This window comes from Cydia pomonella, chromosome 11, assembly GCF_033807575.1.
Source record: "Cydia pomonella isolate Wapato2018A chromosome 11, ilCydPomo1, whole genome shotgun sequence".
NCBI classification, from domain to species: domain Eukaryota; kingdom Metazoa; phylum Arthropoda; class Insecta; order Lepidoptera; family Tortricidae; genus Cydia; species Cydia pomonella.
Window position 1 is genome coordinate 15,619,400 of NC_084713.1, and position 13,742 is coordinate 15,633,141.

The 13,742-nt window shown below is 36.2% G+C and overlaps 1 protein-coding gene across 1 annotated transcript in view; it reads right to left on the reverse strand.

Annotated features, from left to right (window-relative positions):
- Positions 1 to 10,952, reverse strand: part of LOC133522961 (uncharacterized) — a 241,474-nt gene extending 230,522 nt beyond the window's left edge. Inside the window, exon 1 of the mRNA XM_061858461.1 lies at positions 10,580 to 10,952. The gene's annotated coding sequence lies outside the window, so the exon portion shown is untranslated. The remainder of the gene's footprint in view (positions 1 to 10,579) is intronic.
- Positions 10,953 to 13,742: the final 2,790 nt, after the last annotated feature.

The following is a 13,742-nucleotide window of genomic DNA, read 5'->3' on the forward strand; positions in this document are numbered from 1 at the left end:
CTTTAAATTATCTAGTATTTCACTTTTTACTGATTTAAAAAACATTTTTTGCAAATAAAATACAAAAATACGGTGTATATTTTTAATTATTTACTATTTTCTGTAAATATATTATATGAATGAAATTAAAAAATGAAACAGGCTATTCTTTATTTTTTTTCTACTCGGTGGCTGTAATGGTTGAATGAAGATTTAGTATACCAAACTATAATTGCGTACTGTTCATGTATGGGCACCCAACTCAAATTCGTTTCGATCAACTATAAAAAAACTGACCAATCATGTGCCGCCGCGCTCCCATAGAAAATACTAAATGGGAGATGGGCGGGCTCACGCGTTTATGTCTTTTGTACTACTTTTTTGTCTATTGAGATACTTACCAATTTTCATCACTTAGGTATTTAGGTTTTATAATAATAAAAGTTTTATTTTTTTAAGACTTAGAAAAAGTATTTTACTTATACAATAGTGATATAAGCAAGCTTTTCAATCTCGTACCTTACTTAGGCAACTCAGTAAGCTTCGTTGCCTAAACACGGTTGTGACGATTGTATAAAATACTATTTCGCTACCGTACCTTTACTGGGCTGTTAGACGTAATGTTGGTCAGACTGATGTTGATGAAGATGTTGGACATTACTTTTATAGATACCCTATCTGTGAAATAATTGGTACCGCATAGTGAATACCAAAATAAATCTATAGAAACCTGTAATGAAAAATATAATCTACCTATGTACACAAAACCTAAGGTTCCCTTAGTCAATTGGGTAAAAAGGGGTAAACGAGCAATCCACCATAAGGTAATTATTACCCACGTGCATCCACCTGCTATTACGGTACATTGGCTTCATATATAGCATCAGTTGTACGTTATATTACATACTCGTATTAATATCTAGCCCGCACTGCCTCCGCATTTGCTGCCCATTCATTGTGTTGCGATGAATGAAGCCCTAACGAACTCTTTTTATAATTCTGCTTTTAACGTATGTAGGAACATTTGCTCCACGCGTTATAATATTACCTATAGAAAGTGTTTTTTAAAGCAAAGTTTTCCACTAACTAATGATATAATGTACTACATGGCTTTAAGCACTTGTTAACACGTAAAGCTTTTACGTTTTCTTAGGAGCGTGACTTTTGAGTATTAATATGTTTTGCAACGAATCTACATTTTTTTCTAACAAATACAAATGCCTATCTTTTTACGTTCTTGTTATATTTTTGATTAGGACTGAAATAGCTTGGGATTTTTTTAACACATTGTGACCAAAAGTGACCAAAGTTCCATACTTGAAGAAATTATCAGATTATAAAATTTCAGATATCGCTCCCAGGAATAGCAATAATAAATGAAACTTGTGCCAAAGAATGACCCTGGACGGTTGCAATTTGAAATCAAAAGCCTCCGCTTACGATCAGATGCGATTCCAATATCAATTAAAAGTATACAATTGCACGTTCGAGTTTAGTTCTTTGCCTTTAATTTTAATTTTATTGTTAAGACTGAACATGTTTTCGAAATTACTTTTTAATAAAGGTAGAAGTCGGTAGTACAAGTACTTACTTACTAAAAATTGACAAATCAATTTTCACGTCAGCAGCTCGAACAAGGGTAATTTGCTGCTTAAAATCAGTAAGCAATATCGCATTTTGCTCACTGAGAGAGACAAAATAACATTCAAGTGACCTTTATATTCGAATGTCATATCAACGTGCGGGGCCTAATACAAGTTTGAAATATTTGGATTCTAATGTCTTTTTCCCTTTCACATCATAAGAAAAAAGAAAGAGACAAAATAAAAAGCATACGTAAATCAACTTCACGGTTTATAATAGACCCCTGAAATAAGTCAGACCGCATCGTTCCAAAACACCCTACGAGTCTTCATTCGTAATAAATAATAATTAATTAATGAAATAGAAGTTTAAAAATTAATAAAAACATCATATTTTACGTATTTTATTATACAATCAAAACAGTGAACTTAAAAAAATTACGCAATTGTCACGCAAAGTAAATAATTCTACTTTTAACGATCTCTACTATAGTTGACAAATAGTTGTAGGACCGTATCTTACAAAGTTTTTTTTACAAAAAAAAGTTGTCGATTGAACTGTCAATTGATGTTCGTTAGGTATTTCATTATTTCCGTATTATTTTATTGAAACTTCTTTCGGTTGTTTTATTACCTTAAGAAAACATGAGTGAAATAGTGATAAAGACGGATTACATTTTTTCAGGTTGTATTTTTACCTTCCAAATATGTTCTTACTGCTGTCGTGAAAAATTTTGTGTACTACACGAGATCAAAGTTATTTACATCTCGTGCGGTTTTGAGTCCCTTACTACGCTCAAGATTCTAAATTATAGAATCTTTCGCTTGCATGGGACTCCAAATAAGCACTCGAAGAGATATCAAACTTTTCTCTCTTGTTGTGCAAATAACTATTCTTGACTTGAAATTCTATCGGCTCGCGTATCCACTCATCGTCACCATCGTCATGAGCAGATCCTTACCATAAGGCGAGTTCTATGCTTGTTTCCCATCGACAACGTGGTATTCAATAGTGTTTTGTGCAACAGGTACATAATAAGGGTTCTTAAAATGCCTTGTTTGAAGTTACAAAACGAAACGAAGTTGAGTTTTGTAAAGATAGGCCAGAGAATTTTAAGACCTAATTACACAATATTTTTTCTAAGACAGCAGCAAACACCTAAAATGATGAATAAAATCAAAGTAAATATTGGTTTGTAGATTTTTGCCTAGAAGCCAGCATTTAAAAAAAATACAATCGTTGCATAATATTATGAATATTCCTAAACACTGTCATCAGTGTCACAAGTGTCAGTGTCCTATAGACAAGGACCCCCGCCCTCCGTGCACCGCGCTTCTAACGTAGTTGATTTCATTTAATCGACGAATTAAAGTGCTGAAGTAGAAAAAATGTAATAATAGCAAATTATGTAAACCAACTGTAAATTTACGAGTGCCTACCTTTTCTGAATAAAACTCGAGTTCTGATTGCAGAATGCAATTTTATTTAAATTGAGTTTCTGCTAGAGGTTGTAGCTTATGGCTCGCGTTTTGAATATCTAGGGCCTAATTAGTTTATTGCTGCTCTGAGCCTATTTTCTTTTTCAATCAATTAAAATCAATAAAATGTAAAAATTACATGGAGATCGATATTCGATTTCCAAAATACCTTGTGGCAGTTAAACGACTTCTAATGGGACGGAGTTTTGGGCAAAGACTAGTTGTAACTATACATACATTTACAGAAGACATCCTCGAACTATACATATGTTATAATAATAGTCTAAATCTATCCTCGTGTAATCAGTCGATGCAAGGCAGCTTATGGCAAGTTGTTCGGGAGTAGCCAGCCACCCCACGTACCCGAGTGCTCCTGGGGAGTTCTGTCACCCGACAGGTGAGTGGGAATTAGGGCAGTTTGCTTCTGGCTTGCCTTAGCCGGGTGTACAAAGTAGAGCCGCGAGGGTAGATATGGTAACATAGTGAGTTGGCTACATATTTAAAGTCCAGTGGATATCTCTCTACCCTCAGCCCTCATATCGGTGTTGCCCTTGAGCAATCCTAGATGATTTTCTGTGTGGGGACCCATCTTATGAGGGCGAGTCACCGTCTGCCGGAAATAAATTTGCATACCTACCGTTTTATTAGGCAGGCGTTCGGTATTTTATCCCAGTTCAGTATTTAGTTAATCGCTTTCACCCAATAACCTAGTTGATCCTAAATTCAATCAACTCTCAATAGTTAAAATACAATACAAATACACTTTATTGCTCACCAATATGATATAAAACAGGCGGTCTTATCGATAAAGAGCGACCTCTTTCAGATTACCTCTGTCTGATAGTTCTTACACCCTGTGCGTCCCGTGACACGGTCAGCGGCAGCATTGGCTGGGTGTACACAGTACACTATAATGAGATGTAAGGGGTATACCCCTTACATCTCATTAAAGTGTCAAAAGGGCCTTTACGTGGTGGCGTGGTCCTCCTAAATGTCCGCTGAACACCATTGTTTCATGGTGGGTAATCTTAATCTAACAATTAGTAAAATAAGTTTAAGAAAGTTGAAAGTCCTCGTTTAATAAATATTTTAAAATCGGCGCTAAAGCACAAAGGCTATTATATCTCACTTTATATAATTGGAAAATAATACTATTATATTAGTATAATTTTTGGGCTGTATAAAGCTATCGTCGCATTACATACTGTACGAATCAAAATGACAATATTAAGAAAGAATTCACACTAACGTCTTCCGAGCGTCGGCGTCTAGTCAACTCTATGGCTGCTAGACGCAACGTTGGTGCAACTGCGCAGCGACGCCATTTTCCATAGTGCATAGCGTTGACTAGATGCCAACGCTCAAAAAACGCTGGTGTGGGGTGGCCCTTAATACTTACCAATCGCTAAAAAAATGTTTTGTAGCGTGTTGATCCAAGTTCGAATCATGTGTACTTGAATTTGAGCAGTTGTAAAGGCTTTTTATTCAAATTATTAACGTACCTAGTTAAAGAAAAGAATTTGCAACAGGTTTCAAAACAACATATTGTTTTAGACTTCTTTGTGTAAAAAGTTAATTTGCTACAAAAAGGAGCCCTTAAAACTGATTTTAAGAATAGGCAATGTTTTAAACAGAAAGTCAGAAACCCCTTTCAACAAATTTTACACAATACGACATACAATAATATTTTGCTGTTATTGTTTTTCATTTTATTTCACTTAGTGAAGTGTCGTTTCGCTTTACCTACTTATGAATTCCACATATTACGTTATAGATCACAAAATGCAAATAAGTATTTCCACTATTCTTGAAGTTATTTTAGTAATAGTTTACAACTGAATTATATATTTGCGTTATTATTAATTTTTCAAGAAAGGCCAGGTCAAGAGCACCCTAAACTGGCGAGCGTATATGAGGAATGTTATGAAAGTCAAAAAAGCGAAAGAGGTATGTCAGGGTCGTCGCAGGTGTAAATCCGTACTCTGACCCGTAGGTACGTTTCTTCCTTTCAGTTTAAAATTATATTAACTAGAGTTTTCAAAACGCCCTCCGGTGCAGTGCAGCACTCCACAAAGTGTTGGTGTCCGGGCTTCTCAGCAAACATACTAAGTTACGAATATAATAGGTATAAAACCGTTATACGGCCTATCCTTATGTATGGCTGTGAGGCCTGGTCTCTGACACTGAAAGAAGAAAGTCAGCTCCTGGTACAGGAGAGGAAAGTTTTGGGACCTATTCAGAGAGATGATGGCATCTGGAGAATCCGGAAAAATGCCGAGACCCGTTATATGTGTAAGTACAAATCGCTAGAGTTAAAATTGTCTTATCGTCATACAGATAATCAAAGATTCTATTAAGAGATTCCCTTAAACCTATGCATGAAACCAGCTAAACAAATATTGCTTTAAATAATAATTGGTCTTGGTCAACAACACAAACATAGGTATTTCTACTGTCTGCGCAAAGTCAAAATAAATGTCGTGTTCAATATGGATCAAATGAAGGCCAATATGATAGAGACTTAAGACTTTAAGAGCTACCGATTTGACCCTCATGCATTTTCAGCGAAAATAAAACCACAAATTTAATGGAAATCGATAACGTTTGATAGCTTTCCTAATGTTCGCTGTATTATTATACAGGGTTTTTTAATCCAAATGGGGTACCTACAGAGGGCTTATCTGAAAATGTTTCTTCTCTGCCTGGAACAATGTGTCAAACGTTTATATGGGACCAATTGCGTTAAAGCAATACAAAAGTTAGAAATAAGAGACAATGCGTGACATCCAGACTCAACCCTCAGAACATAAAAAAAAAAAAAAAAACAACGTTTTGGCTGCGGTTTTCTGTAAGGTGGAGGTACTTCCCCAGTTGGGCTCTGCTCTAGATCTGGAATGACATCCACTGGCTGTGCCCTACCACACAAACCGAGATGACATTCATAATGCCCATACCTCTCTTTTGGACGTAGTTTAAGGACGTACCGGGGTCCAAAAATATATAAAATTGTGTTAAAATTTATTAAATACGAGTATAATGTTAGGAATAGTATAGTAGATTTTTTTTTCAAAGCCTATGGAAGTGAAAAAAACTAAATTTATTATGTCTTCTATTTTTTTTTAATTTCAATATTATTTTTAATATTCATTTTTTTACGATATGTTATTAAGTACCATTTTGATGAATTAAGGAACAAAATTTAACATGTGTTAAATCAATACTATAAAAAAGTACGACACATTACGAGATTTTAGGAATTCGATTCGGCAAGCGACCTTTTACTCAAAGTTCAATTTATGTACCTAGCTGGTCTGCCTATCATTGGTACAGAAACTACAGATTCTACAGATTCTAGCTGAAAATCTCGAACTTACTGGACCTAGGACCTTCAAGGGACCACAGGATAATTAGGGGTACAGCATAGGAGTTTAATTTAATTTTTGTCATCTCTATGTTAATTTTAATGCGCACTTGTCGAGATATCCTAATGATTTCAATGATCTCAGCCATTACAACGACATCGACGGAAAATCCAGAAGCTTGAACTCCATAGCGGCGTAGAATAGTTATTGTAGGTAGGTACATCCTCTTGTCGCATACCCCACTGCAATGGGATAGGTTTCGTGCCTCGTTCTTGGAGATAGATAAACCACACACTACGGCCTATTGCAAGAACAGTTTGTTTCTGACAAGTCTAGCCATACATTCCGACACAATGTTACTTATTAAGTTTTATAGACGTAATAAAGGGGCATTTGCCTAGATCTGAATCTGAAAAAGACCAAGTTAATACAATTCAAGCCTTACCACAAACTACCCATGGTCATGACAAACTTGGTATTGAAGAAACAAACGAAGGATTAAAAATTGTCACGAGCTTAACTTGGAAAGGACATATTAAAATCTTAAAAACCAAACTTTTCCGATTCGTTTACGCACTCAGTGGAATAAAAAGAAATACAAATACTGAATGCGCGCGGTCCATATGCCTATTCCTGGTTAGGTACGGAATTATCCTATGGGGCCACAGTGTAAATACTGACGAACTTTTTGTTGTACAAAAAAAGTCTTCGCATTATTGTAAATATTCGGCTACCAGCAAGCTGCAGTCACCATTTTGTACAGCAAATATCCTGACTCTAGCGTCTACATACTCGTATTATAGATCGGAACAGTTGTCAGGAAACACATGCATATATTCACATATACGAAAAAAGCGCTCGTCGCCAAAACAAATTAGCACTCCTCAATCCAATTTCAATTCAAAATTATAATAAAATCCATTTGACTGGTAGAGAATGCCTCATGGCATTAAGTCCACCTTTTGTACTATAAGGTTTTCTTTTGTGCAATAAAGATTAAATAAATAAAATACTGGAAAACATACAGGCGGAAATCAAGTGTTCTATGTTCTGTAAGGAGCTTAAGACGTTCCTTGTCCAAAAACCTACTATTCTATTGAAGAATTTATGAATGATGTTACTTGACATATGTTAAGTAACATATGTCAAGTAAAGATATGTTTGACGTGATATAATAAATAAGAAAATAAACTTTATATTTCTAATTTAATGTGATCGTAGGTGAATGTAAACTTAGTTATAATATGTATGTGGCTTGCAATTAAAGTGACATTATTTAATTACTTGATAATGATTGAGGCTTAAATGAATGTTTTGGTTAATTATTATTTTGGCTTTAATATGTAAATTTAATGTTAGTACTCGGATGTTTGCTATGCCCTACCAGGGTATCAGCACCTCTTACTTTGCAAATACCATCTGTGTAATGTAATGTAAACGATTATTATGTAATTAAAAAAATACATAAAAAAGTATTGACATGTCAAACATGTGTCCGTACCTATTGTTACTAATTTTCGCTGTCGGTAGACAGTTTCGCACTTTACTTAATTGGTAACTTTAAATTTAATTCAAGCGCCATTTGTAATTCCGGTATATTGTTTAATTTTTTCGCTAACCTAACCTAAAGTACCTACCTAATCGGTAAATCTATTTAAAGATAAATATGAACATTTGTTTGTGTTTGTATACACACATGAGCCCCGTTCTGTCGTTAGTAAAAATGTAATAGGCTGCTGCTGTCTGCTTTAATCCTTCGGGGTGGACGCTAGCCCCACCGGGACCACGAGCTCTTAAAATATCATTATGTTTAAATTTGTAACCAAATATTTTTATGGAATCCCGGTACGGGTATTTATTTGTGATTAGTACGGATATTTGTTTCTTTAAATCATGGCTGTTGTCCCTTTCTAACAAACACAAATGTCAAAATGACAGATAAGGACAAACGATATATGGGGCTTACTCAATTTGTGCAACTATAAAGGGTCTCCATTGTTTCCCATAAAGTTTTAAGCCATAGTGTATTGTTGGTCCGCATTTTCGTTAGTCATAATTTGATTTTATCAGAAATGCGTAACTTTTCAGGATTCTTTTGCCATAAAACATAACTAACCTAACCTACCTAAAGGATAACCTTACGGAAATCCTGAAAAGTTAACGGTTTCAGAATTATGACTAATGATAATCTGACAACCATTACATTATGACTTTCAATAATTAGTCAAACAAAGAGATCCGAACTACTCGTATAAATCCCGCTTGTTAGTATTCGTTTGGCACAGAAATCCCCCTCAAAACTGGAGGAGATTTCTTAGATTGCCTATCTACGTCGGACGATTTGAAGCAGAGATGGGAACAAATTGAATAATATGTATTTAAATTCATAATACAAATACTTCTTTCATATAGGTACTAAATCAAATGCAAAATACTAAAAAGTTAAAAAAATTATATTTAAAATACAAAATAGGTATTAAGAGTCGGATAAGCTCTCTTTATTCTTTGAAAACAGTGTGTCAATCAGTCGACTAGAGTGTAAGTGAGTGTTTTGAGTTGTTTCCTCGTGTTGACCAGTAGAGTGGACTTGTGAATGATGTGTTGATGTGTTTTGATGATAAATATTTAAAACCATTCATTTAAATTTGTATTATTTTACGGCTAATATTTGCATGTCGTCGGAGTGGTCATTTTTTTGTGTTTTGCCAGGGCAACAAAGTTTGTTTACTTCTTATGCCTTTGAAACCCTCGCAACGATCTAGATTCCACCTTTTATACCACTCAATAGGTACCTCGTAGTCATGTGCGACGTTAGTAAAAAAACTGGTGGCTCTGTGAGCTATAGACTACGCATTAAGTTATTAAAAAAAGCACTTACTTCGTTGAGCGAACTCACAGTGGTCTTAAGCGCCACTACTGACACAATTTCCGCTATTTTTAATATTTTTCAAAAGACAAAACGATAAAAATAATGTATCTAACTATCAAACCTGCTCACGAAACACGAGAATATGCTGAGAAATAAGTTTTGTGGAGGAGAACATCCGGACTTAGGAAATAATTTTTGCCCAAGCTGAAACGGAGGATTTCGCTAACGCTCGGTCAATTAAACCGCTTAATTTTATAATAATGAGAGAGTGTTGCCAGTCTCCGCGGATTGTAAAAGCAGAAAAAATTGTAACCTGACGTACACACCTGAGTACCTACTAAAAAGTATTTTGAAAATAGAAAATAGGTCCCAAAACCTAAATCAAGTAAAAATACAAAATAGTCTTCTTGAAAAGGTATTAAATTTAAAATAGGTATTTTTCATTCCGTATTGCGTCCGCCGTTTGCATTTTAAATATAAGTATTTCAAATTAGTCTCTGATTCGAGGGCTGACTCGAAACATACATAACGGAATTACCACCACCAGCAGCATTCTGGGCACCATACTGTCTGATTGAAATCAATATAAATAGTCATCAAGGGCAAATGCCCTGGATAACTATATATAGTTAAAAAAAACAATAAGTAACAAACGTAAGTTATGTTACTTTATATAGGTAGCTATTTTGAGCCCGTTTCTTGTATAACTAGGGAAAACATATATTATATAATTATAATACTTATTCATTTTCTTTTTATTCATAGAGCAGGTACTGGTACTAAAATCATACATTCGTAGCAACTTGGTTGTGAAGAAATAACCAAGATCTAAAAACGTTTTATATTAAATACATATTAGTCCAGTTAATTATTCATTTACTTGTTTATATAAGTAGCAGACTAAATCTTGAAAATGTAGAATTTGTGTGTACACCATTGAGATGTTGAATTTGTATGACGTCAATAAAGCCGAGGAGTGTACGAGGGGGTAAGGAGTGTGCTTAAAGAAAAATAACGGCTGACTTTTTGGCGCTGCTTTCAAAAGAAGACTGTTTTACTTCATATTACCGTTAGCATTATAAGCAAAATATAATGTATTATGTTAGTGTTGATGTCGTGAGGCATTTCAGTAATTTAATGTTACATTTTGTCCAGGTACCTAAGTAAACAGATAGCCGACCTTACGAGTCAAATAATCCTTCAGTTTTGTCTACAGTGTGATAATAAAAACTTAATGACAAAATTTTAAACACTTTCCTCGCAATTGTGGTGTCAATAACCATATAATTAACATATTGAAAACTTACTTGTGTTTAGAGTGGTCGTCCGCTGTCAGCGTGATCAGAAGCACATAGTATCACAAGGGCACCGAGAGTTTGTTGTGCCGGCGGCGTTGGAGGTGATGAAGGCTTTAGCGGAGCGGCGACGGGGTTTTTCCGGGACGTGCGCTTTGGCCGGCGGCGGGCAGGTACTGGAGCCGGGCGGGCGCGGGCGGGCGCCGGCGAGCGCGCGCCGCCCACGGGCGGCCGCCGCCGTCGCCGCCAACGTAGCGCGTCACCCTACCCCATAATCTTAAAAATCGACAACGACCATTGTCATTCATCAGATTTATCAATCATCAAATCTGCTTACGAACTTATGCCTCAGTAGGTATGCTTGGTCGTGTTTCTTATTGCCAACCACTTACAACTAATTATTTATTTGGCCTCTACATAATATATCAAACAAAATCATACACCGTGAGCTAGAGTAGTCCGACAGATTTTAAAGACTAAAATGTACAAAGTTTTTTGAAAACAGTTTTGTGTTACAGATAATGACAATTCTCGTGCAAAATTGTTTCTGTAATAACTTAGTGAAAATCGCCTTTTTGGCTGCGATCGTGCCACTATGTGACTTATTGATTTAGACATACTTACTGAACGACATTAAAGTATTAAATGAAACTCACCATTTTTTCCTGTAAAAAATACTTATTCGTTGTTATTTTTTTGTTTTAGCCAAGATGTAAAAAGTGCAGAAAACGCCCAAAAAAAATATATTTGGCATAAAAATTGATCCGGAACTTGTTCAAGATTCATATAACATTTGTTATTTCTTATGACCTCTGGAATGCGTGCTTAAAATCTATCGGGTTACTCCAGCCCACAGTGTTTATAATTATAGCTTTTGTCTGTCATAGGCCTCGACCGGGAGAAACATCTTGACGAGTTAACCGCAGTATTAATATACTTTATAATTGAAACGTAAAGATGTTTTCGACTTTACAGTACCGATCGTCTTTATAGTTTATTTATACTACGTCGGTGTCAAACAAGCACACGGCCCGCCTGATGGTAAGCAGTCTCCGTAGCCTATGTACGCCTGCAACTCCAGAGTTACATGCGCGTTGCCGACCCTAACACTCGGCACCCTCGTTGAGTTCTGGGTACCATACTCACCGGCAGGAACACAACACTATGAGTAGGGTCTAGTGCTCTAGTGTTACTACACACACACACCGAATACACCTTCCATCGGGTTACTTTCGCTCACGTTGTATAATTTACTTTGATATATTATATAAAGACCAAGTAGGACATTAGTAGTTAGTCGGTGATAAGAAGCACGACGAAGTCAATCTATATTTTCAATTATTGAATTAAACATGCTCCGTTTTAGGCTCACTAGAATTGTCTTTGTTGTTGTGACTTGTTGTTGTTGTTGTGTTGTTGTTGGCTTGTGTGTTGTTGTTGTGGCTTGTAGAATCTACATCTGTTGTTGATACCCTTATTTTCATAAGCTACTTTAAGATTATTCCGCGTCTCGTACGCAAGACTAGCTTACAAACGTGTATCTTACACTGACTCTCAATCAGTAAGCAGATTTTAGTTCGTGCTTTCTGGTCGGCTCTCTTAGTATAACGGTAGCAGTATGTCAGGAACTTTCTCTACGTACTACCACAAATCATCGAGCACGAATATGCATTCCATGTCATGATTATTTTATGTATATGTATATATGCTCCACTATATATTAAACTAAATACATGTCTGACTTTACCTGTTTATATTTTTATATATTTTTAGATATTCCCAACCCACTCACTTCTGCTTTGAAAGTTTTTTTTTTTTACGAAGGCCTATGAGCAGTAAACTTTTATGCAAAAAAATTAAAAACTTTAAAGACATAATGGTTTTAGATCATATAAATATTAGTCACGTAATTAGTCACTCATGGGTCCAGTGGACCCAGAAGTAAGAAAATTTTACATACGTTAACGGTCGCTACCGGGTTTAACAGACACATAGACACTTCAGTACCCCTAGTGTAAATTTGATCGACATCATAACGTGACGTACGCGTTTGCGTTAAGTCTCATTTTGTATAGGATTTTGAGTTTCCAAAACGTCCCGCTTGGCGCGCTCTTTCTAAATCCAATACAAAATGAGACTAAACGCAAACGCGTACGTCACGTTTCGAAATCGAATTTATTTACACTAGGGGTACAGACCTCCGTTGCTCGTGAGTGTGACGTCCAACAAATGAAATGACGAATCGACGTGACGAACTTTCACTTGAAGGCACTAAAAGCGACGTGGTCGTGCAATACTAACGAGCAAGTTAGCGTTCATAAGAAAAGGCCCTGGGTCCAGCAGACCCATTAGCGACGGTTCTAGCGTTAACTTATTTACTTACTCCGTTGGCTCAGTAACCCAAAATGAGACTTGGCCTCCGACACAAGACAGTGCCACTTTTCTCGGTCATGTGCGACCTTTCGCTAATTGTTGACTCGAAGTTCGCGCAGATCCGCCTCTACCATGTCGCTCCAGCGATACCTGGGGCGTCCGATAAGACGTCCTCCTGCTAGGCGACCCAGATACGCTCTTTTCACGTTCCCATCTTAAGATGGCCCAACCAACAGAGTCTGTGAGCTTAACTTTCTCCCATGGTTAAAAATGAAAGCATAATAAAAAATCTGATATTTTAATTTTGCTGTTAATAAGATGAGATTGAAAGATATTCAAACTTTCAATTGATGTTGGCGTATTAAGGTTGTTACACAAAGGTATAAAATAAGGCTTACTCCTCCTCCCACAAAAAGGTAGCCTAAGATTATTTTGACAGACAGCAGCGACGGACTGAACTATATTTTCATCCGCTACCTCCGGTATTCCACTTAATCACCAAGTGCTTCCTTCGGTGGCGTATTTCAATGGTGTCCACTGATTGACTAATGGCAAAAAATTTCTGTCTAAGTACGAGTAGCTCTAACATGGCAGATACATCCTCCTTAAGAGTGCTGACCTCCATACTGAGACTGGCTATAGTTGTATGTGAGTGTGGTGATGCCGCCTTCAATTTTTTGTCAAGATCCAGAAACCGCTGTGCAAATCTTCTAGTGACTTCTGTGTCTCCAATATACTCTCCATAGTGCGATTTGTGCAAATCAAATTCAGTGACAGTTTAAAATATTTGAGTACAAAGGTC